We start from the raw sequence: 27,986 nt of genomic DNA, 5'->3' as shown, positions 1-27,986 counted from the left end.
AAATTTCTTTTGCTAGGCTTAATGACAATAATTTTTAAAACTGACTGTCATCGAGAGGCTTCAGTCAAACTGAGTGAACAAAAGAGCGAAAAGACAGAACATTTTTTTCGCAAAGGCACTCACGTAGTATGACTGACACTATATGTTGCTGTCACAGTGTGAGAACTTATACGGAAAGAGAGTCGAATATGAGTACTTGCGACCGTGTAGGAAGGTTTTCTGTTTACGGTTACCGAATGCAGCACTGGTGACCACATACTTCTTACAAACGAAGAAAAAGCTCAAAAACTTGCCCAGCAGTTTGAAAGTGTCCATAATTTTAATCTCAACGTTGTGAGTCCTATTGAAACCGAAGTCTTACAAAAATATGAAAAGGTTTCAAATCAAGTATTGTCTCTAGACGATATTGTTGAAAAAAACTATGATGAGATCAAATCCATCATGAAAAAGTTAAAAAAAAAATATGAAAGCTCCAGGTTATGATGGAATTTTCAACATTCTTCTTAAAAACCTTCCCGAAATTACCATGAGATACTTGGTCAAAATATTCAACAAATGTTTTAAATTAGCATACTTCCCTGAAAGATGGAAAAATGCCAAGATTATTCCTATTTTGAAGCCAGATTAAAACCCAGCAGAAGCATCGAGCTATCGACCAATTTGATTACTCTCTTCTATTAGTAAATTATTTGAAAAAATCATCCTAACTAGAATGATGTAACATATCAATGAGAATTCTATTTTTCTTCCTGAGCAGTTTGGATTTCGTATTGGACATTCAACTACACTCAAAAAATAAATCACTTTAATTTTATGTGATTTTTCACTTAAATGAATACTTTTCACCACAAATACGTGATTCCTATAAATTTTATCTGGCAATCCTGTATGGACTATATGATAAGCGTATCCTTCAGATGCAGCATTTACGTGAATTTCCTGTGTGCAAAAAATCAAACGAGAAAATGGCCGACAACTTGTTCGCTGATTTAGGTCTTCCTCTTTCTATGTTGGAAGTTTTTCAACGTAAGCATTAAATTTAATTATATGGTAGTTTAAATTAATGTTATATTTCCTTCAATTTCAGAGTGCGACATTGGTTTTTTTGAGCTCCTGACCCTATCAAAAGAGGAAATCCAAGAACAATTGGAACCGACAGGGGTTGAGTGGGCGCTTGACACTCCTGGAGAAAACGCAACGTAATTTATTGAAATTTGGAACGAAATGCATTACTTTCTTACCAGTGTATTCAATTTTCAGAAATTGCAGATAGTGAGACTCCTGGCAAATGCCTCTGAATCACCCATTCTCGGCGGGGAGGTTAAGGAACAATTAGTTTTGGAATCACTTAAAGAAAAAAGCGCCGATTGCATCATCCGCAGCAGAAGCCAGCTTTTCGCTGTTGGTTGCCGACGTTCTGGACGATAGTAATTCGTCGGAGTTGCTGCCCGATCAGTTTGCGGAAACTATAGAAGTTGACAACTATCTTGAAGACGATGCTGAATGTTCAAGAATTAGCGAACGCAGGAATATAGATCGGCGTGATGATGTTTTGAATAGCAGCCAGGAAGAGCATCAAGACTCATGCAGCCAGGAAAATCAACATTAAAAAAATCCGTTTTCGACGACGGCTGGATAGAGGTTCCGCGTCATAAAATATTGTGCCCAACTGCTTTAGAAGAGCTTTTAAATACGACGGAAACTGGCAAGGAAATTCTATGTAAGGCGAAGGAAGGTGAACTGTCAGATACGAAACAGGGTGAGCTGGCCGAGATAATTGCGTGATACCACATCCAATCTAAGACCAAGCTCACATCTGACGACTTAAGACTATCAGCACCGGTGCGTAAGCAAATGCGTGTGTATTTTGATTACGCTAAACGATAATATTTTATTTAGGCACCCGTTTTGGCACCGGTCGTTGGTAAATAGGTTGCCAAAATAATAATCTGTTTTTACACCGGTAGTTGTTATTATAGTTACGTTACATTTTTCTGCAATCATGCAATAAAATAATCGTTTTTTTTAATGATATGGACTTTATTCAGTGAAAAAAATATTGCTAGAAAGCAAATACATTTATTTATTGAATTCAATAAAACCATTTCAGTAACAAACATCGTTCTCTTTTCTAAAAATATTTTATTGCAATGATTGTAACATTATTCAAACTGGAAATGTTTATTGAGATTAAAAGTTAATTATTGTTTCAATGCTCATACCATTAATTTTGCCGTTTGAAGCAATAAACATTGTATTATTGAATTGAATAAGACATTTTTTGTTCAAATATGCTAAAATTCTCTATGTAATAAAAATTCTAAGAAATGTTTTGGGTTCGGAACGGACAACGAATTCTAATAACTAATGTTTACCCAGAAGTTATTGTCTGAAGCACATACTACGGCCGCTCTGAATCAGGAGTGTAATGAAAAGGATCTCATGCTAGACATTACAAATAAACTTGCGGAGAAGGAACCTTTACGACCATTCAACGATTGTTTTGCGGAAACAGTTTATACGAACGATCAGTTTCGAATACGCTTTCGTTTTTATGTATTTCGAAGCCTTTGAAGAGGAGCTAATACTATATTGAAAAGCCAGAGAAAGTTGGGTTTTACCAAATTATGCGGAAGCCATCTGACGTACGTCCTTCAGACGCTGCAGTCAAATATATTCGGATGGGAGAAAAATTGCGCGTTAATGGATGTGAGAATACTGCCATAGCCCAGGTAATACACGTTTACACTGATTTTTACATAAATTTTGTAGACCAAATCACAGACTAACAGACATAACACTCGAAAACAATGCTTCGCCCGCTTTAACGGTCATTTTAAATATATTTGTAGTTGGGACAGTGGCCACATTTGAAATTATGGCGCCACTGACATATGAACAAGTATATGGGGGATAGACCACTAGTGGAAAATTGTTCCCAAACCTGAGGGATAACCCATCTGCAAATGAGTGTTTGGGACTGTGAATAAAAGGTGGAGCTAGTGTTCTGGGAAAATTGCCGGATCGATGTTTTTGTGAGAATTCCTTCGTAGTGTTATGTCTGTTAGTCTGTGCCCAAATGTCCATCAGCTGTGGTCATATTGTAGACAGCATAGCCGGGTAAACATATCTGGGTTTTAAGTATATTCAAAGGCAATTTTGAATCGCAGAATAGTGGGCTTATTCATGAATACTTGGTACGCTGGACTGTAACCATTCGAAATGAAAACATTACTGTACAACTTGGGCAGAACAGTATACAGTAAAACAAAAATAATGAAGTGATAGTATTTTATGTGTGGCTTCAATAATAATTTTAACTTGCGTAAAATGCGTTGTTTTCCTAGGTTGATACACGGAGCACGTTGTTATAGTAATCATATCTCATCTAACTAACCTAGAACTAGAATCAGGAATCAGTAGCGACTGGTTCAAATAGCACGTTCGGATCGGAGATTTGTGCTTAAAAGACAATTATCAAAATTCATGTTGAGAGGAAGTTCCAAACACATCTAGTGCTCGTGAACAAAAGGAGTATCGTCAACTCTTTCGTGACTGCTGTGAATTGCGCTGAACCAACAATAGTTTCTCCGGAATTTCCCCTCAATGTGGATTTTGACCCATACCAAAAGTAATTTTACTTTTGCTATTAATAAATGACATCCAATTCAGATTGTATGTGTAAAACATATAACTATCATTTTTAAGCAAACAACAATTAGTGTCTGTAGTGTTATAGAGTCCCGTACAGAGGAATGCGCAACACTGCCTAAAATGATGCCAACTTCTTTGTTTCTGGCACCCATAATTTTTGCTGTAACTTTGAGTGACTTCAACCGAGTTACACAATAAATTAATATGGAGTGAACTGAAAACCCACTCTTTCGTGGCTTATAGCACTTTATTCTTGATACTATTCCATGTAATTTATTTTACATTGATACAAAAAAGCATAATAAACTGAATACAGTGTCTTGTTTCGACGATTGAAATATTTCGCCATGATATTAACTAACTAATACATTTCTTGCATGTTCTCCGAAAGAATATTTGTTTACTTTGCACGATAGGTAGCCATCTGACTGTTCGATAGGTAGATTTGGGTTCACTCTGTGCGAGCCTTTATAACATAAACACGGCCTTTGGCAATAAGTAGCCGCTAGCCGGCGCTACTATCGGCCAATAGGTTTCCAGTAATCGATATATGAACTTTGCGTGCACCTATGGGTAAAGTAAAGTTCAATCGGAAATTCTGGTTGGTTCTAATTCGTATTCGTAATTCGTATTCCGGCTGATTTCCCGAAAAAGCTTAACTGTGTAGTATTCCGGCGCCAATAACACAACTAATTCTAATTATAATCGGTTGTATCGCTGGAGCTGAAATACTAACTACAACTTGTTACCGTTTCGAATCGTACACCCTATGAAGCCCTTATAGGAGAAGCAAAAATCAAAAAAAAGCAGTCATACTAGCGTTCATGGTGAATTTCATGTATATACGTGTTAGGTTGGGCATGCGTTTATGAGTTAATTATTATTGATATCATCTATAATATTATATTGTTGTTAATTGTAAAATCGATTATAGTCTAATAGGTTAAAATTGTCAGAGAACTAGAAATAATTAAAATTAGGGATAAAATAAACTAAAATTGAAAACTCCGTAGGAATATGTATAACGAGCAGTTCAAATAATTGTACTAAAACAGACATTATACACACCACAAATGCACTGCGCGAAAATTGCTGCACTATGCACCTGAAAACGTTCTATAGAACATCCGTGGGGAGAAGCTGGGTAAATTATTGAAGCCAAGGTCTTATCATCTAGACAACCAACGTGAACGGTCGCTAAAAATCGAGATTAGCTAGTTTGATTTTAAAAGTGAAAATTACATAACCGGTAGTTCAAGCCGAAGTATATTGGACGTGCTTCAACCATAGCAGTCAGGTAAATGAAGCTAAAAATATAACTGCAACAAGCGAGAAATATTGTGACCTATCCCCAAGCTTCTCCAAAACCACGCTAGGACCCATTAAATTTCCGACTGATTCCGGACTACGGAAAACAAAGCGTCGGGCTTTGACCGACTAATTAAACATAACCGCACCCGCGGACGCTCTCCAGCTTTCGAGGTCGCACGCATTCAAGTTCGGAGCTGCGACGGGCTAGAGCCCTTTCCAAGCTACGCCTTTGGAGTAAATCCGCGGCAACACAATATCTCCCAGAAGGACCAAGAGTCGATCCCTACTAGCTAATTGGATCACTGTATAACCGCACTCGCGGCTCTTTTCCCGCTTTCGGAGTCGTATGCAGTGAAGGGCGGGAGACCCTCCGAAGGTATCAACGCAAAAGCAGTCACCTACAGCAGCAACGAGCAGTACAGCGCACATTCAGCCAATACCCACCAGTAGCAGCAGCAGCAGGTCGGCCGACCACGTGCAGACGAGTGCATCCCGATACACACACACACACACACACACACACACACACACACACACACACACACACACACACACACACACACACACACACACACACACACACACACCAATTGTGAGTAATACATAAGATTAAAGTGAGGAATAGCCTTTCAATCACTACTATCCGAACTCTTGATCCCAAAGTAGACCCCGGAGCCGACCCTGAAAGTCTTCGTGCTTTCACGATCGAACTAGCCAGAGAAGAGACCGTGAGAGTCCACCCCAGACGGTCCCCGTGGCTTGACCAGGGACTAGGGGCTTTTCAAAGACTGGCCATATGCCAGCCAGTAACAATTGGCGCCCAACTAAATAGTCGAAAAAGGATCAAGGGTTCAAAAAGGTAGTTTTTGAACACACGGAGTGTAGGAGGAATTAGTAAAATAGTAATATTTTCCAAAATCTCTGACTGAACGCAAAAGGGTTAAGCTGAAAAACGGTGTCACGAAACAAACTTTCCCCAGTAACTAAACTTGTGCTATTCGTTTGCTTACTAGTGCGCGAACACTTATTAGAGCGAGAATTTAAGTGAAAGTTAGCTAAATAATTGCTCGGGAGATAAATATTATTTGGATTTAAAGTTATCGATTAATGGGTCTTGACTACACAGAGTTCCAGTAAACAATTTTCTAATTGGGACTACGAATTAAAAAAAATTTGGATTCAGTGATCTTTTGTTAAATAATTCTTTATTTTGCAAATATACATAAATAATAAAATAATGATGAGTTTACAAACCTTGTACAAGAACATGGACGTGAACCATCTCACGAACGAAGAGGTAGAGCATGAACTTCTGATCCGCAATATTATATTCCGCGAAACGGATCATGAAAGTGTTAAGCGTAGGAAATTAAAAGATAGGATGAAAGAGGAAAGAGAAATGGGATTGGTATTCACCGCTTTTGCAAGAACGTGGAGATCCGCCGCCGAAGAGATCGCTATGATGAATTCAAGACTAACGGTCATCGGTGGGCTGTTAGATCACCCGAAAGTTGATGCGAGGCAAATTGAAAAGCTAAAAACTAGAATGATTCATTACCAGGTTAGAGTACTTCATTTGTCAAAGGCTATGGACGCGCGCAAATACAAATCACAGGTCAGATTGATTGAAAAGCAAATTGATAAAATAATAGAGAAACATTTCCCACTGCCATCCGCTCTCGCAGAGGGCAGTGCTCTTGTGGAGCCAGTTAACCCAAATATTTCTCAAGCTTTAGAGGAAGTCAGAAGTGAGATAGAAATTCTAAATGAGACAGTAGCCGCGCTAGACGATGAAGGTTTGACGAGTGGTGGAGCCGTAGGGGGGGCAAAGCCCAAATCAATTGAATATAGAAGAAATGAACTAGAATCTTCAATGAAAAGAGCTGATGAAATTTTGGATAAATTAACTGAATTTGAGGAGGGCAAAATTGATAATGCGGGACACCTTATCAAAGCGTTTAAAGATTTTGTTTTACGCACGTCTGCGGAAGAGAAAATAAGACGAGAGCAAGAACTGGAAATCGAAAAAGAGAGGAAAAGAGAATTAGAGCTAAATATTGAGAGAAAAGAGAAATTGAAACGACTGTTGTTGGAATTAAACGCGAAATTGAATTCTGATACTCCCGGGGGGGAAACGGGTGAGGTACCAACCGTTCCCACTACAAGTGAACAGAACAACCAGGCGTTTGCTTTAGAATATTCTGGTCTCGAAAGGGATAGGACAATGATTGAAACAGGCCCAACATCTAACACTGATGTTTCGGAATCTGAAAAAGTTAATTTGTCGAAAGTTAGAAGTCGAGGAGAGAAAAAGAGGAAGAAAAAACCGATTGAGGCTTTTGAAAGCTCGTCATCGGAAAGTGGTGGTGCTAACCAGAAGAAAGTGAACAAATTCGAACAGAAAACGAGAAAGATTGTAAAGTTTAGTTCGAATTCATCATATGAGGGTTCATCAACCGAAACGATGACTTCTTCCCAGTTCTCATGCTCAAGCTCTGAAAACTCATCAGACTCAGCTGAGGAACGACTGAGAAGAAAACATCGGAAAAAGAACAAGAAGTATAGTAGGACTAAGAGGGAACCTATGAAGAGAATACCTATATTTGAATGGAGACTGAAATATGATGGAAAAGATTGTGGGCGAAAGCTAGCAGAATTTTTGAAAGAAGTTAAAATGAGGTGTACGTCTGAAAATGTGACTGATCATGAACTCTTCCGGTCTGCTATTCACTTATTTGCCGGACGTGCCAAAGACTGGTACATTGAGGGTATGGAAAATAGAGACTTTAGGAATTGGTCACAATTGAAGAAGGAATTGAAACGTGAGTTTCTTCCTCCAGACTTAGATTTCCAACTCGAAGTCCAGGCAACTAATCGTCGTCAGGCTAGAGGGGAAAAGTTTGCGGACTACTTCCACGAGATGCAAAAGATTTTTCAAACTATGACAAAATCGATTACGGATAAGCGAAAGTTCAATATAATCTGGCGGAACATGCGCCACGATTATAAAAATGCTCTCACGGGAGCGAATATCAAATCTCTGAGTAAACTTAGAAGATATGGTAGGATTGTAGATGAGAATAACGCAAATCTTTACCAAAGAACTTCGGAAAGCTCGAACACCGCTACAACCAGGTCAGCGAAGTAGAAGTTTCGGGTCAGCCTAAACCGAAGAACGGTTCGGGTAATAGTGGAAATAATACACGAGTATTTACTAATACCAAAAGAGACCTCGGTAAAGCTAAGGGGGAACAAGGAAAGGTAGAGCAGGAAAGACGAGATGGGAAGGAACCGTCTAGTAAAATTGAAAGGATGAAGGTAAAGAGGAAGCTATGGAAGGGTCGTGCAAAAGCACGTTAAGCACGTTGGTTCAACAGTATGTTCGCCCACCCATTGGCACCTGTTATAACTGTCGAAAACTTGGGCACCATTACGTGGAATGTCCAGTCGAAAAGCAAAAGTTCTGTCGACTTTGTGGGTTTGCAGACGTTTTCACTAGTACGTGTCCGTTCTGTCAAAAAAAACGCCGAGAGTTCAGTTTAGGGAAGGAAGCTGAAGCGACTCTTTCCAATCCTTCCAATATTAATCAGACCGAATCCAATTTATTGACTCACGGTTTCCTACCCGTTTCCGCGAGTGATTACAGCACTAAACCAGAAGTAGAAGAATGTTTCGTTGACGTTCAGGGGGATAATAGACCTTTTGCGAGGGTGTCTATTATGGGCACTGAATTGATCGGGCTTTTAGATAGTGGAGCTCAGCGATCGGTTCTGGGTATTGGTGCAGAAAAGCTTTTAAAAGCAACAAAATTAAAACTTTTCAGTACGTTAGCTACGGTAAAAACGGCTGATGGTAGTATTGTCCCGGTGAAAGGCTATGTAAATCTTCCTGTTACATTCAACAACCGAACTAAAATTTTGCCAACATTAGTAGCACCAGAACTTCACCGTAGGCTTATTCTAGGCTACGGAGACTTCTGGAAGGCTTTTCATATAAAACCGACTGTTGATACAGAAGACCGTATGATTGATGGGAGCGAAATCAAGTTTGATGAAGTAGAAGTTGGGAGGGAGGATGGTAGCGATGGGCTAAGCGCAGAGCAGAAAGCAGAACTAGAAGTGGTAAAAGCCATGTTTAAAATAGCAGTGGATGGTGAGAGATTAGATGTCACACCACTGATTTCTCATAAAATCGAACTCAAAGAGGAGTATGCGACCGCCCCTCCTATTCGAATCAACCCGTATCCCACGTCCCCAGAAATTCAGAAAAAAGTCAACAAAGAAATTGACAAACTTTTATCACAGGATGTAATCGAAAGAAGTAACAGTGACTGGTCGTTGAGCACAGTCCCGGTGGTCAAACCTACCGGGGAGGTGCGTCTATGTTTAGATGCGCGCCGTCTCAATGATCGAACGCGAAGGGATGCCTACCCTCTCCCACACCAAGACCGTATCCTCAGCCGCTTAGGTGCAAGCAGGTATCTGACAACGATAGATTTAACTAAAGCTTTCTTGCAGATACCTCTTAAACCGGAGTCGCGTAGGTATACGGCCTTTTCAGTGTTGGGAAGGGGGCTATTTCAATTCACCAGGTTACCTTTCGGACTTGTTAACAGCCCAGCCAGTTTAGCTCGTCTGATGGATGAGGTACTTGGACATGGTGAACTTGAGCCGAATGTGTTCGTGTACCTCGACGATATAGTCGTGGTAAGCGATACATTCGAGGCTCACCTTCGTAGTTTGCGAGAAGTGGCGAAACGACTGAAAGCTGCCAATTTATCGATTAATATCGATAAATCGAAATTTTGTGTCACTGAACTTACTTACCTAGGGTATATACTCTCTCGCGAAGGTCTTCGACCTAATCCCGAGAGAATAGAACCCATAATAAATTATGAGCGGCCTTCCTCAATTCGAGCTTTGCGTCGATTTTTGGGGATGGCAAATTATTATAGGCGTTTTATTGCCTTCTTTAGCGAAACCAGCGCACCTCTTACGAATCTACTTCGGAAAAAGCCAAAGTCTATCGTGTGGAGCGAAGAAGCTGAAGAAGCTTTTATTAAAATCAATTTTGAGCTGCCTTTCCAGATACAAACTGACGCAAGCGATAGCGCGATAGCGGCAGTTTTAACACAACAGCACGCAGACGGAGAGAAAATTGTTGCGTATTTCTCGCAAAAACTATCACCGGCTCAGCAAGCTTATGCTGCGTCCGAAAAGGAAGGCTTGGCAGTACTTTCGGCAATAGAGAAGTTTCGCCCATACATAGAAGGCACCCATTTCGTCGTGATAACCGATGCTTCGGCACTCACCCATATAATGAAGGGCAAGTGGAGAACCTCATCTCGCTTAAGTAGATGGAGCATTGAGCTCCAGGGCTACGACATAGAGATAAAGCATAGACGCGGGAAGGACAACATTATACCCGGTGCTCTATCTCGAGCAGTTGAATCGATTGCTATTGGGGAGTTGACTGATGATTGGTACACCGGACTAATGCATAGGGTGAAAATATCCCCAGAGACCAAATTAGACTTCAAAATTGAAAATGGGAAACTGTTTAAGTTTGTACCGTCAAAAACTGATGTTCTTGATTATCGGTACGAGTGGAAGCTCTGCGTTCCTGAGGATCTCCGTAGTGAGATTCTCCAAAAGGAACATGATCAGGCTTTTCACATGGGTTATGAAAAACTGTTAGACAAAGTACGGCAGCGCTATTTCTGGCCGAACATGGCGACGGTCATTAAGAAATACGTGCAGAAATGTCAAGCCTGTAAAGAGTTCAAACCATCAAACGTCTCTCAGCACCCCGCTATGGGGCAACCACGAATAACCACGAAACCATTCCAAATTCTTTCTATAGATTTCATTCAATCATTGCCACGAAGTAAAACTGGGAACACACATCTGCTGGTTCTTCTTGATCTTTTTTCCAAATGGACAATGTTGATACCAGTTAGAAAAATTTCCACGGCGCTAGTAATAAAAGCACTAGAGGAACAGTGGTTCCGTCGTTATTCGGTCCCAGAAATACTAATTAGCGACAATACTAGCTGCTTTATTAGTAAAGATTTTCAGACCTTCTTGCGAAAATATAAGGTCAAACACTGGGCCAACGCACGGCACCATAGTCAGGCGAACCCCGTAGAACGACTAAACCGTAGCATCAACGCCTGTGTCCGAACTTACATAAAATCCGATCAACGTCTTTGGGACACTCGGATTTCCGAAGTAGAGTACACAATAAATAACACTCGTCATTCGTCGACTGGCTTCACTCCCTTTCGTATTATTTATGGTCACGAGATCGTTGCCAGTGGCGAAGAGCACACGTTAGATGCTGATAAAGTGGACCTATCTGAAAAGGAATGAACAGAGAAGAAATCACACATTGATAGCACTATACAATATTGTTACGAAAAATCTCGAGAAGGCATACGAGAAGAGCAGCCGGACTTATAGCCTTCGATCTCGCAAAACTGCCCCGGTCTATTATGTGGGACAAAGAGTGTACAAGCGAAATTTTAGTCAATCTTCTGCAGGCGACTCATACAACGCAAAGTTGAGCCCGGCATACGTCCCATGTACGATCACGGCGAGGCGGGGGACAAGTTCTTATGAATTGACCGATGAGAGCGGGAAATACGTGGGAATATTTTCTTCGGCTGATCTCAAACCGGGGAATATTGATTAATAATTTCTTCCCGGAGCGCTACTAGTTCAATTTTGTAATCGTCTTCATTGGCGAAAATTGTTCAAGCTTGTAGAACCAATTTTTTGTTGTTTTTCCCTTCGTCGGGTATATTTTGTGACACGACCGATTCGTTTATCGAGCCAAATAAGAGAGAGCCCGCGATCCTGATAAAATTATCAATTGCTGATCACAGCGTAATGATCAAATAGCACAGTATTCATCTCCGATTATTGACGCTTGCTATCTGAAAGCATAATTAGCACATATAGAATAACACCAAAGGATGAGAACAAAACTGACAAACGTATTTCATATGCTGCATAGAAGATTTTTAACCGGTTCCTCTTCATTATGCTATCAGGAAGCGACACTATAATCCCATTAACTTCATATCACAAAATCTTCAATTCTAATTAATTTTCACAACAAAATTACGCCATCCATCTTTTATATATCGCAGTTCTAGTCTTTGTTTCGACCTACAACGGTGGCAGCAAGCAATTGAAATGAGATCGTTATCAGAGATAAGTCGCCGCAAGTTCTAAAGAGAGTGATCGATCCCTTCCTCTCAATTAATCAGTTGAGATTATTGGAAGGTAGTCAAGGTCAATTAATAGATGTAAAAGGGTAAAGGCGCCAGTAAATAACTTTTGGCTAAAGCATGTCAAAAATGTTTATTTAGTTAACTTTGCGCTAAAATACTAACTCTTTTAAAAGTCGAGTATTGCATAAAGGCAAAACTCAACCCTGGGCCATCGTTTACTACAACAAAGTTTTACCAATAAATTAATTACTAATCGTAATTAATTTATTACGGGGGAGTGTGAGGTAGTGTTACCGTTTCGAATCGTACACCCTATGAAGCCCTTATAGGAGAAGCAAAAATCAAAAAAAAAAGCAGTCATACTAGCGTTCATGGTGAATTTCATGTATATACGTGTTAGGTTGGGCATGCGTTTATGAGTTAATTATTATTGATATCATCTATAATATTATATTGTTGTTAATTGTAAAATCGATTATAGTCTAGTAGGTTAAAATTGTCAGAGAACTAGAAATAATTAAAATTAGGGATAAAATAAACTAAAATTGAAAACTCCGTAGGAATATGTATAACGAGCAGTTCAAATAATTGTACTAAAACAGACATTATACACACCACAAATGCACTGCGCGAAAATTGCTGCACTATGCACCTGAAAACGTTCTATAGAACATCCGTGGGGAGAAGCTGGGTAAATTATTGAAGCCAAGGTCTTATCATCTAGACAACCAACGTGAACGGTCGCTAAAAATCGAGATTAGCAAGTTTGATTTTAAAAGTGAAAATTACATAACCGGTAGTTTAAGCCGAAGTATACTGGACGTGCTTCAACCATAGCAGTCAGGTAAATGAAGCTAAAAATATAACTGCAACAAGCGAGAAATATTGTGACCTAACCCCAAGCTTCTCCAAAACCACGCTAGGACCCATTAAATTTCCGACTGATTCCGGACTACGGAAAACAAAGCGTCGGGCTTTGACCGACTAATTAAACATAACCGCACCCGCGGACGCTCTCCAGCTTTCGAGGTCGCACGCATTCAAGTTCGGAGCTGCGACGGGCTAGAGCCCTTTCCAAGCTACGCCTTTGGAGTAAACCCGCGGCAACACAATATCTCCCAGAAGGACCAAGAGTCGATCCCTACTAGCTAATTGGATCACTGTATAACCGCACTCGCGGCTCTTTTTCCGCTTTCGGAGTCGTATGCAGTCAAGGGCGGGAAACCCTCCGAAGGTATCAACGCAAAAGCAGTCACCTACAGCAGCAACGAGCAGTACAGCGCACATTCAGCCAATACCCACCAGTAGCAGCAGCAGCAGGTCGGCCGACCACGTGCAGACGAGTGCATCCCGACACACACACACACACACACACACACACACCAATTGTGAGTAATACATAAGATTAAAGTGAGGAATAGCCTTTCAATCACTACTATCCGAACTCTTGATCCCAAAGTAGACCCCGGAGCCGACCCTGAAAGTCTTCGTGCTTTCACGATCGAACTAGCCAGAGAAGAGACCGTGAGAGTCCACCCCAGACGGTCCCCGTGGCTTGACCAGGGACTAGGGGCTTTTCAAAGACTGGCCATATGCCAGCCAGTAACAAACTACATCTACTTCAAGAAATAAACATTAAGTGCGTACCCTGGAGCAAATTGGTACACACGAATTTGTGGCAAGTTAATACAGATATATATTAACTGAATTCAACATTTTGTCGTCGATACGGCAATTCCAAAGATGGAATCAAATAATGAGTTATTGCTCAAAAATTTTAAATTTGATTCCAATTAGGTAATACTTTCATGGAAATATTTAAGAGATGGCACTGCTTCAGTGGTGGCTATGGTGAATTTAAATGTATGGGAAAGATATTAAAACTTGGGATTTTGGAGAAACTATGATATTGTGGTTGTAAAATGAATACACATTTGATGCAGAAAAAATATGGGAACAGTTTGTAGAAGTTTATTTAGATACTGCTTGAAAATTTTCATATAAAATCTAAAAAAACTGTTTGCGTCCATATATTTTACTCATTGGTTTCCACCAAGAAAAGTTGAAACTCTTTCTCTCACAACTCTCTGTTTCACTCGTTTTGACAGCAGATTCCCTGCTCATCGCAATCGGAACGTTTTCTTTTAGAATTTAAGCGCAAATGTAACAACCGATTCGAAAACCGATTCATTCAGGATGGGTTGTTGCCTTCGGTTGGAATTCCATCATAAATCAGCCCATATTCCAAATCTCATTCCGAATGTAATTTACTGGGATGAGGATATTTTATGGTACGGACATCTATGTGTCGTCATAAAGAAGCTCTAGTTTCATTTTTGTTGCCGCAAGATGTTTAAAATATGGAAAAGCGCCTCCTATCATATAACGTAAGCAGAAACGATATAAACTACTCAATTAATTTCGTACAAACAACTTTCATAAAATATACGAATTTTTCGTTCATATGATGAATCGTTCGTAGTTCTATCGAAACACTTTTATTTTTTATTACGAGTTTTTCGTGATAACCACGAAATGACTTTCGTTAGCTTATTACGAAACAGCTTCATTCAGCAAACGAGTCGTTCGCTGTTATATACGAATATCTTTATAATATTTACGAGCACCATTCGTCAAACCATCCACGTCAAAAGAGCAATAAGAAGCAATTGTTGTACGTCAAATAATTGTTATTGTCTGACTATTTAGTAGTCGTATCCGTGTCCGCCGGTTGCAGGAAGATTTCCTGAACCTTTTTCGCCCCCAGTTGATTCAGAATCTGGAGCAGTACAGAATCAGTTGAGCCGTCGCGAACTGATCGTTGATTTTGTATGAATAATTTTGAGTTTTTCTCTGCCGGAGCAATATCGGTGCTGTCAAACATCCTAAAAGATCGAATGCGACCAACGAAATCGTTTGTAATATACATAAACGTTTGTTAAAATAAACAAAACATTTCGTTTCTTTCACGACAAAAATGTCGATAACTTTCGTGCAATGTAAACTAAATAAGTAAAATTTACGAAAACTTTCGTTCATCAAGTGGCCATTTCTTCGTACCACAATAAAGTCGATTTGGCCACATCGATTTTTTTAAATAAAAAAATGATGTTGTCAAACATCGATCCCAAAAGATCGACTGAAAACAAAAGGAGGCTAATAAATACGAAAACTTTTTTAAGATAAACGACAAGATTTCGTGCGACGAACGAAATCGTTCGTAATATACACAAACGTTTATTAAAATAAGTAAAACATTTCATTTCATTCACGAAAAATAATGTCGGTATCAACGATAACATTCGTGCAGTGTACGAAAGCTGTACCATACGAAAGCTTTCGTATGGTGAATACGGCCATTCTTGTTCATGAAATGAACGAAACTTACTATTTACAATGCACGAAAATACTTCGTTGCAGAAAACGACGAATGAATTTGTGCATTGCATGATCGATTTAATTATATTTACGAATTTATATTATCAGTGCATCGTACATCCCATTCCAAAGTGTTAGACAGAGAATGGAGCCCTGAGTAACGCCCGCTGCGACTCGCATTGCGTTCTGCCCTTTTGTTCGTCTGGTACAGCAGTGCTCTACTCTGGAAATAGCTCTTCAGGATCTGGCTCATTCTTTTATGCCACGCTGCGGCATTGGTCTATTCGAGGCTGGATGGCCCGGTGACTTCCCTGACTTTGGCAGCAACATCAGTTTCTGCACCTTCCTCATTTCGGGGATTACCGTCTAATGTCTAATGACCGGGGTTTTTCTTTGATTTTAGTCACATCGACGCGTCTTTGAGCTCGTCGTTAGTCACTTGCCACTCGACTGTGTTACCTCCTTCTTCTTCGCCGTACGGTGTCGGTGACCAGGTAGTTGAATTCGGGAAGAGACCCTCAACGATTATCTTTAGCTTACCCGGGCATATTTCAGCTGGTGTCGACGGACCCTCGTCTTCGTCATTACGAGTCAGTACGCGTCCCCCAGGGATTGGCGTTTATTTCTCACAACAGCTACTTATGGCAATTGGCTTGCTAAGCTTAATATCCCGTTTTAAAAAGTCCCTACCTTCTAGATACGTCGCTTGCGCTCCTTTCTCACTCTCCGATCTTGCGCTATGAGCCCGCCTTCTGGCTCTAAGACAAGCAGCGTGTAGCGTACTGAGTTACTCATTTAACCAGTAAGCTGCACGCCGTCTACTGCATGGCCCTAGTTTTCGTGACATTGTAACGTCACAAGCCGTCACAATTCTTCTTGTTAGATCAGCCGTATCAACGTACTTAATTCCGTTGTTCGCCGAAGTAACTCAACAAAGAAGTTTTCGTTAAAGGCTTTCGTCTTCCATTTTAGCTTGCCGCCTGTCCTTCTTCGTGCTGCAGCAGGGTTCCATTGGTCGATGCGATAGCGAATCGCCTGGTGGTCTCTATGGGGATACTTCTCTCACACTCTCCAGTCCATGTTCGCCGTCAGTCAAGGACTACAGAATGTGGTGAAATTTCTCTCGGTACCGATATCCGTTTCGTAAACCATTAAGCTCCTAGCTCCTCGCTTCGCCGCGATCCACTCGTTATAGTCCTCGGCGGTTGAGTTAGCCTCCACAACGTGCCGAAAGGAAGGTGTCGAGTCTGCAGCGAATTTTCACTACAAGGAAATATTTTCACAACTTTTGCAAATGAAGCTTTGAGAATTTTATTTAAAATATTAGGCATATTTTTGTTTAACATATTCATTTTTTTCAAATTTCTCCAAAATATTTCGGGGGGGGGGGTTTCGTCCCCAAAACCCCCCCGCTACTACGCCACTGTCCATCAGTGAATCACGATTGTACTATTGCCAATGTATACCAGGGTAAACCAAATGAATTTCTTGTTTTATTATCTACACGTGGGAAAATTTATCGATTCGGAATAGCTTATTTAGTAATATTATTATGTAGCGCTTGGAAAGTAGTGGGTTTTCCCCATTTCCCCAGGGACAATAACAAAATAACTTAGCAAGCCATGTAGCCAAATAGGGATACCAGGCCAGGTATATTTTTCAAATGCCTTCACATTTCATAAAAAAAACGTTTTCATTTGTCTTTAACGACCAGGATTCTGAATCGGTTTTTAGTTCTGAGCCAAAATTCTGTAAGAAGTCAGTTAGACACCCGAAAAAAATTTCTTCACTGAGAAACAAAAATATACATAGTTAGTATTTTTCTATTCCCATTTCCTTTATTCTGCTGTGATTTTCATGCATTTTCTAGCATATACTTCTAGCAAATACAAATTTAAATACACATTTGTATTTGCTTCTAGTAAGCATTCAATGAGTGGATAGACTGAATATGTCCAATGTATAACATGTATGATGAGTTTAAAAAGACAGCGCTAATGGTTCACTTGATAGAAAATGATCATAGTTTCGATCTATCAAAAACCAAAATACTCGAGCATGATAACAGAATCCAAGCACTTCAGATTCTGGAAATGTGCCACATTTTTTGCGACGGCTCAACAATTAATTTCAGGACCAACACAAATAACTTGAATGCAGCATATTCTGGTGTACTGCATTCGCTCTCACATCAAACATAGCCATCACTCACTCTCTCACTGTTGGTGGTTTCGCATCTGTCAAACCTTATTCGTTTCTACTTCCATCTGTTCCGTATTGAGTTAATGTATACAACACACACTTTTGGCCTTTTGAAACATTTCATTACTCAGTCTGCTTGGGATGTACGCGGGGTTCTTCTGTTGTAGATTTGCGTTCTGTGTTTCCTGTTTAAATGTCCAAAATAACTTGACTAAGATAATACTGTTACCGTTGTAAGTAATTTGTGTAAAATGTGAATATTGGATGTTTTTGTAATGATTGTCAAATATTGTAGTTTTGCCCTGAAGATGAAGGCGTAGACCTTCGAAACGTTGGTATTAGACGAAATATAGATATTGTCGTATGAAAACCGTGACCAAAAAGCCATCTCTTCATATTAAAAACAAAGTGGTCGTCCTTCCTACCATCGAACATTTACAGCAGAAGAAACGAGAGGCAGATAGTATGCTATCGATGCATAAATAAAGTTCTGTGTGTTCAAAATAAAAACCTGTCTTCACAACCTTTCAAATGCCTTCAAAATGAAAACATGTCTTAACATCTGGCATCGCTGCAGCCAAATACTGTTTTTATCTCCGCGTGTCTTTATAATTAAAGCATCGTCTTTGGGATATATCAATAAATTTATATATTTTGTTCGTTGACGTTGTAATAATTTCGTAGTCTCGGTTCAGTAAAAGTATTTCGGGATTTCCGTTTGGCTTAGGAGGTAAATGTGCAAAGGGAAATTGATGTTCGATGAATGAGCAAGGCAAGTTTCAGGAGTTAATGTATCTATTTTAAGACAGGGGAACGATTGGCTAGAGTACTCCCTTCGTTTCCAGCAAACCATTTGATTCAAAACATGCTACGACTGCTACAGTAGTGACAGTGAAAGTTTCACAGGAGAAGAAACTCCTAACGATTATTCACGAAAAAAAAGACCAAAATGTAAGAGAAAACCAATTGGTTTTACCAAGAATGTGGCGGCGAGCATCCGTGTATTAATGATTTTACCGAGAATCCTGATCCTCCAAGATTCATGAGTCCCACAAGATTGCGTAAGTGTACGGGTCTGCGAGGAGTGTTATGAAAGAATAGTCACTCGATAGTCTGGAAATTTTTCACGATATTTGATCATCTCCCACTTGCTCTGATAGCTAGATAAATCATTTCTTTGTATGGCCTCCTCAGAGCCTTGATCGATATACTTTAGATCAAGCTTTAAACAGGTTGCAGAAAGTGCCACATAAGGAACCGACATGCGACATCCTCGGCTCGTATCGCGATGACCAAAGCAGTTGGGCCTTATGCCAGTTTCTCAGTGACGGGTACAATTTGATGGTAATTGTCTCGTTTAGAGACTTTAGTGAAAGAGGTTCAATTTTGATGCGGTTTTTTGCCAACAAGGTGTATTTCTAAATAATAAACCGAATCCGAGAGCGGAAATGTAAAATTTTTAACCTAAGTTTGGTGAACTAAAAAAATAAGTTGTGCTTAATAATACTCATAACAATGACAGTGCTTTAACAAGTGAGCTGCGGAGCTAGTGTGATGTGGCTTGGCCGCATATCCGAGGCCATGGATCCGAAGCGGCGCAAAGCCGCTGAGTTTCCGTTGGACGAGGCGTTGATCAACCCGTCGCCGGAGTTACAAGCAAACCTGTGATCACAGGTGTGCTTGCAATTCCAACAACGGGTTTATCAAATATATGCAGGCCTAATTTTGTATAGCTTAATGCATAACAATTGCGTCATAACATACACACAGAAATAAAAATAGTAAAAATAAACAAATTTTGGTTTTAATAACAATTTTCCCGTTTGATATAGTGACAAACAAGATTCAGGTTTGATTCAATCTATACTGTTGGTTGAAATTACCAACTAATTCATTTGTTGGCTTTTCAGTAGTTTTAACAAATATTTCGTTCGAAACAACAAAATCATGATAAGTTTAAACGAACAAACAAGTTTGAAGAAACAAAAACAAATCGTTTGTGTTAACCAAAGGAGAGAACAACTCAAATTTAGTTGAAATTAAACAAAGATTCTGTTGGTTTTTAACAAATGTTTCTATTTAAAATGTAAACAGAAGTATTTGTTGAACTAAACCAAATACATGCTTTCGAAAAACGCCCATTTCAGTTTGAAACAGTCATTCACCACGTTTTTGATTCAACTAAACGTTTAGTTGATTCAAAAAGGCCTGATTCTTCTGCGTGTAGCAGGTTATGAAGAACCAATGTTTGGTGAGTGAGTAAAGTATGGGACATTGTTGGCATGTTTGTTTTAAGTTTTGCTTAACCCTTTAAAAGGCCGTGGAAATTGAGCAAGGAATCAATACATACTATAACAGAAATCAAAGTTTACATAATTTAATACACGTACGTATTTTGTTCTTTCGAAAATAATTAATCTTGGGGGCAATATAGTTGCCACTGCTCGCGAAGCCCAAAACGTTGGTGGCAATATAATTGCCACTGCCCGCGAAGCATAGAAATGTTGGTGGCAATATGGTTGCCGCTATCTTAGACCAACATTGTATATACTATTTTTGCCTCTGCTAGCAGTACATCGTTATGCGTAATTGTTCCATATCAGATTCGAGAATGTTAATTAATTTTGACATGCAAAAATTTGCCCTACCACTGCGATCAGTATGACAAAATTGTTTAGTATCTGCTGTTTTCTCAATTCGAAGAGGTGTCGACAAAAATGTATGAAATGGTTTACTATGTTTTTCATTTTCACAGACGTAAGTACATGTAAACTTCAAAGGATATTTTCTCATAGTGACAATTATTAACCTAGAAGTTTCGTGTGAATAATTGGTTCAGAAAAAATGGGTTTTGATTCTCAAACAAAATAATTAAACAGAATCAATATATAAGATTATGTAGATTACGACTGGTATATGGTGCTGGAAGAACGAAGTCGGCTGTCTCAGTCTAGATAATCAAAACAAGGGTTTCTTACTACCCGACGTTTCGGCCTTTGGTGGTGGCCTTTTTCAAGGGAAACTACAAGCAGATTACCCAGCAGTAAAATTAGCCCACAGACCGATCAAAACAACCAGGGGCATACTACCACAGGTCAAAGACAGCGTAGAACCATTACAACAATCCAATGTCATATATACGGTATCCCTTGTGAGGGATGTAGCAAGTCATATATTGGTATGACCAAAAACCAACTCCGCACTAGACTCAGTGGCCATAGGTCAAATATTCCAGCCTCACTAACAACCCACCAGAACACGCAGACCAAGAAATCGCCAGCTTGGGGGAGAAAACAGCACTCATCCATCACATGATTAAACACGGACACAGCTTTGCGCTTAATCAAACGAAGATCATCGACAGAGCTTTCCGATCATCAGCATTACCACTGTTGGAGATGTGCCACATCACCAACACAGCCAACACCGCAAACCATCGCACCGATGTACAGGGCCTCAACACCACTTACGCTGGGATCTTACACTCTGTCAAAACAAGTCAGGGTAGTAGTAGACAAAAGCCAAATAATAAAAAAGCCTCTAGTTATACTAATACCATAGTGCCAAAAGCTTCATCCGTAGATGTTTTGGGCCAAGATAGCGGAGTGTGAGCTTTGCACGTCAAACCTATTTTCAATTTTCAAACAACCGTCAAGCAGTGTAGTAGTGGCCCAATATAGATCGATAAAAATTTTAAATGCAAATTCACATTAGTTTCGCGCACCCAGAAGCACATTTTTCATGCATCCAGACACATTCACCAGACACCGTACTGTCGGACAGCGACATTTTGGCGATAAACAATAGACTATAGTAAGTTCACAATGTAAACCCAATCTGTCCTCATGTTGTCTTCATGTTTTTATGTATTTATGTTAATGTTCCTCTCCAATAAAATTGTAGTTTCCCTAGAAAAAGGCCACCACCAAAGGCCGAAACGTCGGGTAGTAAGAAACCCTTGTTTTGATTATCTAGACTGAGACAGCCGACTTCGTTCTTCCAGAATCAATATAAATTCTTGGTGGCCACAGCCCGCGAAGCCCAAAACATTGGTGGCAATAAGTTTGCAACTGCCTTAGAGAAGCCAAAACATATCTATCTATATCTATCTATCTATCTATATATATATAAAAGTCAATGTTTGAATGTATATGATTTATAGACTCCCAAACGGCTTAACCGATTTCCGTGAGAATTTATACACAGTAGGCATTTGTGATGGAGCGTGTTTGTGTGCTATTGGTGGGGGATTATCTGCCCGTTAGATGGCGCTACGGAACAAATTGTGTTTTCCCCTACTTCGTCGAAAATCGAAGCAACGCGCGATGGGTATTAGCTAGTTTGATATATTTGTGAGAAATCAAAAAGGCTCTTTTATAGATTGCATGCAAATCCATGTAAAAAACTGCATAATCTAGTCCAAGTGATCCTGCCAATTATTACTATATTAAAATATTTGGTGAATTGTAGGTTTTACAGAAAGACTGACCTTATATTCTGCAATTGGTCAATATTGGCCATCTTTAGACAAACAAACTGCTTTTAAACCGTTATTTTGGGTTTTTACACTGCAAAGGTGTCGTACGATGTTGAAACAAAAATGCCATATGATGTACAAGAAAATTATAATATCGAAAAATATGAGCACGTCAGAACGTTAGAAATCAAAATACCGTGCTTCATATCGTTCGAGACAAGAATTATGCTGTCATAAGGATACAAAACAATTTACGCTTGTAACAGCATCCGAAAATCGAATTGTACACTGCTATTGGGATGTTCTAACGAAAATTTTGAAAAAATTGCGTCACAAGATTCGGAATATATTGACACACAAGCGTACGTTCTTAGATCCAAAAACGGATGTGCGTCATGATGTACTGGACTTAGTGGCTTTGTATATGATATGATAATGGGAGTAAATTTTGAGTAAAACGAGAATTGAGTTTGCTTTCTAGAATTTGTTATCAATGTGGTTTTCTTCCCCAGTTCATTATCATCAAAAGGCTATGAGCTAATTAAATCAAGGTAAAGATTAAATAAAAAATTGAGTTTCTCAATAATTGTACATCTTTATCATTGCCAACCTATTTAATTTTAAAATTATATCATTTAGACTATTCGAATACCATGAGTGCCCAGTTAAGCTCAGCCGGAAATGAACCGAAATTCTGGCTGGTTCTAGTTCGTACTCCAGCTCCAGTGACAACCGATTCTAGTTAGAATCGGTTGTGTCACTGGAGCCGGAATGCGAACTGGAACCAGCCAGAACTCCAGTTCATTTCCGGCTGAACTTTACTGGGTATCTTTTGGAAAAGTAATATGAAAAAATCTGAAATATAATCAATAAAAAAAGAAATAATCTATATCAAATCGTTAACTGAAATTAGTCACACCTATTCTGTTTCATTTATTTTTATTTCAGATACCAGAGTTAGTGCTTTGTTGTTAATATTTAGCACTGCGCTCCCTCCTATAGCTTAGTATGCACCTCTTGCGAAATGAAATTTCCTATACAAAACCTATAGCTAAGTATGCACCTCTTGCGAAATGAAATTTCCTATACAAAACCTATGCATAAAAAACGTCGCGAAATGTTCGCGAAAAAAAATTTCGTTTCCATTTCGTAAGCGGTACGCAGCTCTCGCGAAAACGATAACGAAAAATGAAGTTAGCTGAGACACGGTTCGACAAACGATAAGTTTCATAATAGTTCCGCGAGACAGCGCTGCTTTCTATGCGCTGTCACCAAGGCAAACTTTTTCCTTGCGAAATAATGGTCAGCGGTATTATTTCGCACGGAGGCTCGCGAAATTTTGACAGGTTGCAATGAAAAAATATAAGAAAACACAAGATTGGCAATTTTTTTCATCGCAACCTGTCAAAATTTCGTGGTTTAGAAATTCAATATTAAAAATTTTCGAAATTTTCGAATTTGAATGGTAAGTTTAAAAATATTACTGGAAGTGATTGTTTCTAGTTTTGAACAATTAAATTTAAATAATTAATATTATTTGCAGCACACCCAAACAAAGCAAATCAGCTCAACTAATCTTGTCTCAACATCCTGGATCTGGCAATCAGCCAACCAACATTAAATCGATACAACCGCAGCAGTACCAACTACTCCAAATCCAGCAACAGCCCCTCAAAAAAGGACCACATAGCAATTACTGCTCAAACGAACAACAGGAGTTTACGAATGATGGACACATCGGAAAACATTTCATCGGCACATTCTGCCTTAAAACATGTCTGCCACTATTTTTGAAAATATCACTGCCTACACAGTGCTCGTGGTTCCATTCCAGCAGCAGCAAGCAATCACTATTCGAGTGCTTATCGCCAACATTTCACAGCAAGCTCAGCAGCAGAACCACCTTCAACCACAACATCAGAAAATTAAGATTTCTTCCAGACCATGACCATCATCCTAAAGGTCGGTAGCAATAACGTTCAACCGACGGTACAACCTGGTCAGCAACCGCAATTAGTGCAATAGATCCAACCCAAATGTAGATTTACCAACTGCAAAAAAGAGCAACAGCACATTCAAACACTAGCAGCAGCATACTATACTGTACCATGCGGTGTGCAGGACTTTTTTTATTCAGTTGGTGCGGCAAGGTGAGACATTTTTATTACCTTTTTTATTTCGAAAGGATCAGTACCGTGTTTAGTACATTGTAATGTAATACCCTATTCTTCTTTAAAAAGCTCGAGTTCACTCATTTACGGATATTTTTTTATTATGATTTTTTTCAGATCGAACACCAACAACATAATATCATGGTAATCACCCAGCAAGAGAACGCTGTGATAATGGGCCAACAGAAAACACAACATCAAGATGCTCGGAAAGGACTTTCTCTTTCGGTATGTATTTACCAGTAGCATCCCTCCTCCAAACATTCCTTTGTATATCTAAATGTCCTTATCAATTCACAGAACAAACATAATGGCACGTCATCTTCAATCGGCTAACCGTTTGGAATAAGCGCTCATCATCGGTTTCATGGCAGGGAAGTGAGCAGGCAAAAGAAGGCATCGTTTTTTCCGCAAGGTCGCTCTGGTCAAAATTTCAGCGAATTGCAAGGAATAAACCACCCGAGGGACAGTACCCGTGCTGATTCAGGACGATTTCCCATACTTTGTACCTTGCTATTGAATTTTAATACCCGATCGAAACGATGGCAAGCGCTGCCGATAACTGGGTCAAAAAGACGACGGATCAAGAAATTTCTGCACTCGGTAAGTGTTTTTTTTGTTATAACCTATTTTTGAAGCGATCATTGGGATGGGATTTGAATTTTTCTTTTCAATACAAATAGGTTAGCGAACTGAGTACATATCATCAAGGATAAGGATTCAGAGCCGGCGGCTGGCAGTCCAGAGAAAGAGAATGCGGAAAAACCTCGTCCACCGGCAGTAGAACCAAAGCTGCACCTGATGTTTGGAGTTCGGTAGCTACAGAAATTGACTCTAGCAGCTCCTGAAGAAAAACAAGCTGCAAGAGAAAATGGAGAAACACCTTCCTCCGCGGAAGATGCAGAGGCATTCAAGTAAGTCGAAATCTGCAGAAAATTTTGATTAGGACATAAGGAACATTGACAGCCTCTCTTTGTTCACTTTCTCTTTCGATTATGACGTCACTATAACACTTTGCACTAATTTTCCAGTACATAGCCGATGGTTTTTACTAAAATATTAGGCAAAGAGTTGAGTACTAAATATTGAAACGACCGAGTAACAAACAGAAGAGAAAGACCCCAAAGAGAATCTCATTGTTGCTTACGTCCTATTCTAAATTTTCTCCCGAAATATTTAGTATCAGCTTTAAAATTATCCGTGACTAATCTTTTAGCCCGGCGGATGCAAGTTTGCTAATGAAAGATGTTCACTAAGGTCTAGTAGAATCAAAGCTGGATCTGAAGGTGCAGCGAAAGGATTCTTCTTCGCCGGTTGGTTGGTTAAAACTTTCGAAGTTTTGCACGTGAAGCCGGGATTACTTCAGGGAGTCTATGCGATGGGTTTCAACGCCCTTCCAAGATTCAGGAGATGGCTCTGTTGGCCGGTCCGCCACGGAATATAATCGCCCAGAGTCAGTCGGGAACAGGAAAAACCGCTGCCTTTATGCTGGCAATGCACAGTTGAGTCCATCAGTTAAAAAACTATCTGCAGGTGATTTGCCTTTCCCCCACGTATGAGCTGGCAATTCAGAAGGGGGAAGTAGCTGCCAAAATGGCAAAGTTTTGTCCGGAAATCAAACTTCCTTACGCCGTTCGCGGTGAGGAGACCGTCAAAGGGGCGAAGCTGACTAATCATATCATCATCGGAACACCCGGCAAGCTAATTGACTGGGGTATAAAGTTCAGGACGTACGACCTAGTTTTTCCTTTTTGTACTGGACGAGGCGGGTGTTATGGTCGGTGTTCTTCTTGGCCACGTACGAGCGCGAGGTAATGGAGTTTGCCGAGTACATCGTACCCAATCCGATCGTCATTCGGCAGGCGCGGGAGCAAGAATCACTCGATAACATCAAACAGTACTACGTCAAGTTCCGCAACCAGGACGAGAAATTGTGTGATTACCGTCGGACAAGCGATCATTTTCTGTCATATGATGTATAGGACAGTTGTAAACGTCCAATTAAACTTATTTTCAGAACTGTTAATCGATCGAAACAGGTACGAAAAACGGCCGGTTGGTTGACCTGCAGGATGTCCCAGGATGGTCACTCGGTAGCGGTACTGTCCGGTAATCTAATGGTGGAGCAACGGTTGGAACGAACGTTTTGTCCAGGGGTAAGTTCCACCACTTGATTCTGGCTACAGCACCAGGTTACGGAGAGATTCTTTCGTCTTAGGTATCGACGTCGAACAGGTGACCATTGTCGTCAACTTCGACCTGCCGATGGATTAGCAGGGACGAGCCGATTGCGAAACGTATCTACATCGAATTAGACGCACCGGTAGATTCGGTAAGTGTGACTCATTCTTGTGATCCTATAGATTGTATTTCTTTCCACTTCTTTAACAGAACGGAATCACCATCAACCTAGTGGGCAGTGATCGAAACATGATGATTTGCAGATCAATCAAAAAACACTTCCGGAAAAAGATTCAGTTGCTAGACGCGGAGAACTCGGACGAAATTGAAAAGATCGCACCGTAAAGTGTTTTCGACCAGCTACTGGTCATACTTGTTTGGATTCTGAATTTATAATTTTATATTTTTTTAATTTACAAATGTAACCAGCAGGGTATCGCAAGCTAATAAATTTACAATTACAATCTCTACCCAGTTCTATCCAAACATTTGAAAAGGGCCTAACCACAAAATGTAACAAATTGAAATTTCATGTTTTCCATTAACAAATATCTACCCGAGCACGTACATAACGCAACATTTGATTATGAAGAATTTTGATAGCGATTTTACAACAATTTATAAAAGGGCTAAATTGATTTTTATGACCGAACTGTTTATGAAAAGACCTAACTGATTGAAAAGTGCCTAACTAGCAATACACTCGTTTTAAATGGATTATAACGTATTATTGGATTATGACTGATTGTAAAAGGCTTATAACATCTTTTCCATAATTTACATACAGGGTCAATTTGACCATCAAATTAGAATTCAGTTAATTCGTCTAACTTTCGGTGTAATATCAGACTTGAACAGCATTTTTGTGTGAGGTATTCTGCCGCTAGAAGCAAAACTGTCCCATGTTCTATGGGAATCCCTATACACATGGGACAATTATGCTTCTGGCGGTAGTAATACAAGTAGTAGCAATATGCGCAATTCCTTAGTGTTTCATGCAATAAGAATTACCACGAATTACTTATGGCAATAAATTTCAATTACGATTCTCACAATTGTTATACCAAAAATAGGTTTGTATCCGTACTGATTATTGGTAGCATTCCCCGAGACTTCCGGAACCTTTAGTAGTAGCCATTGTTATCATAATCGATTTTTAACGTAGTTTAAAGCCTAGGGTTTGGTTCGACCTGAAACCGGTTGAGTCGGAGTCGGTTGTTATATTTGCGTTATATTTCCGGATTCCGAAACGTGTTTCGAAAGGTAGTTTCCCCGAGACTTGTGAAAGCGGTAAAGGCGGCCAAGGCAATCAGATTTGCTTCTTAATGGTCAAACGCCGATTTAGACTTACGATTCGGACAATTACAATAGATTT

The 27,986-nt window shown here is 39.7% G+C and overlaps 1 long non-coding RNA gene and 1 pseudogene across 1 annotated transcript; both read left to right on the top strand.

Annotated features, from left to right (window-relative positions):
• Window positions 1–24,088: 24,088 nt before the first annotated feature.
• Window positions 24,089–25,231, top strand: LOC131678075 (uncharacterized). The gene is made up of 4 exons (XR_009303583.1): window positions 24,089–24,409; window positions 24,548–24,658; window positions 24,731–25,033; window positions 25,114–25,231. It is a non-coding gene; the product is annotated as an uncharacterized LOC131678075 (long non-coding RNA).
• A 416-nt stretch (window positions 25,232–25,647) lies between these two features.
• Window positions 25,648–27,235, top strand: LOC131696401 (DEAD-box helicase Dbp80-like; annotated as a pseudogene).
• Window positions 27,236–27,986: the final 751 nt, after the last annotated feature.

This window comes from Topomyia yanbarensis, chromosome 1 (genome assembly GCF_030247195.1).
Source record: "Topomyia yanbarensis strain Yona2022 chromosome 1, ASM3024719v1, whole genome shotgun sequence".
In the NCBI taxonomy this organism is placed as follows: Eukaryota; Metazoa; Arthropoda; class Insecta; order Diptera; family Culicidae; genus Topomyia; species Topomyia yanbarensis.
The sequence above is the reverse complement of the archived record's forward strand: the minus strand, read 5'-3'. Positions and strand labels throughout refer to the sequence as shown.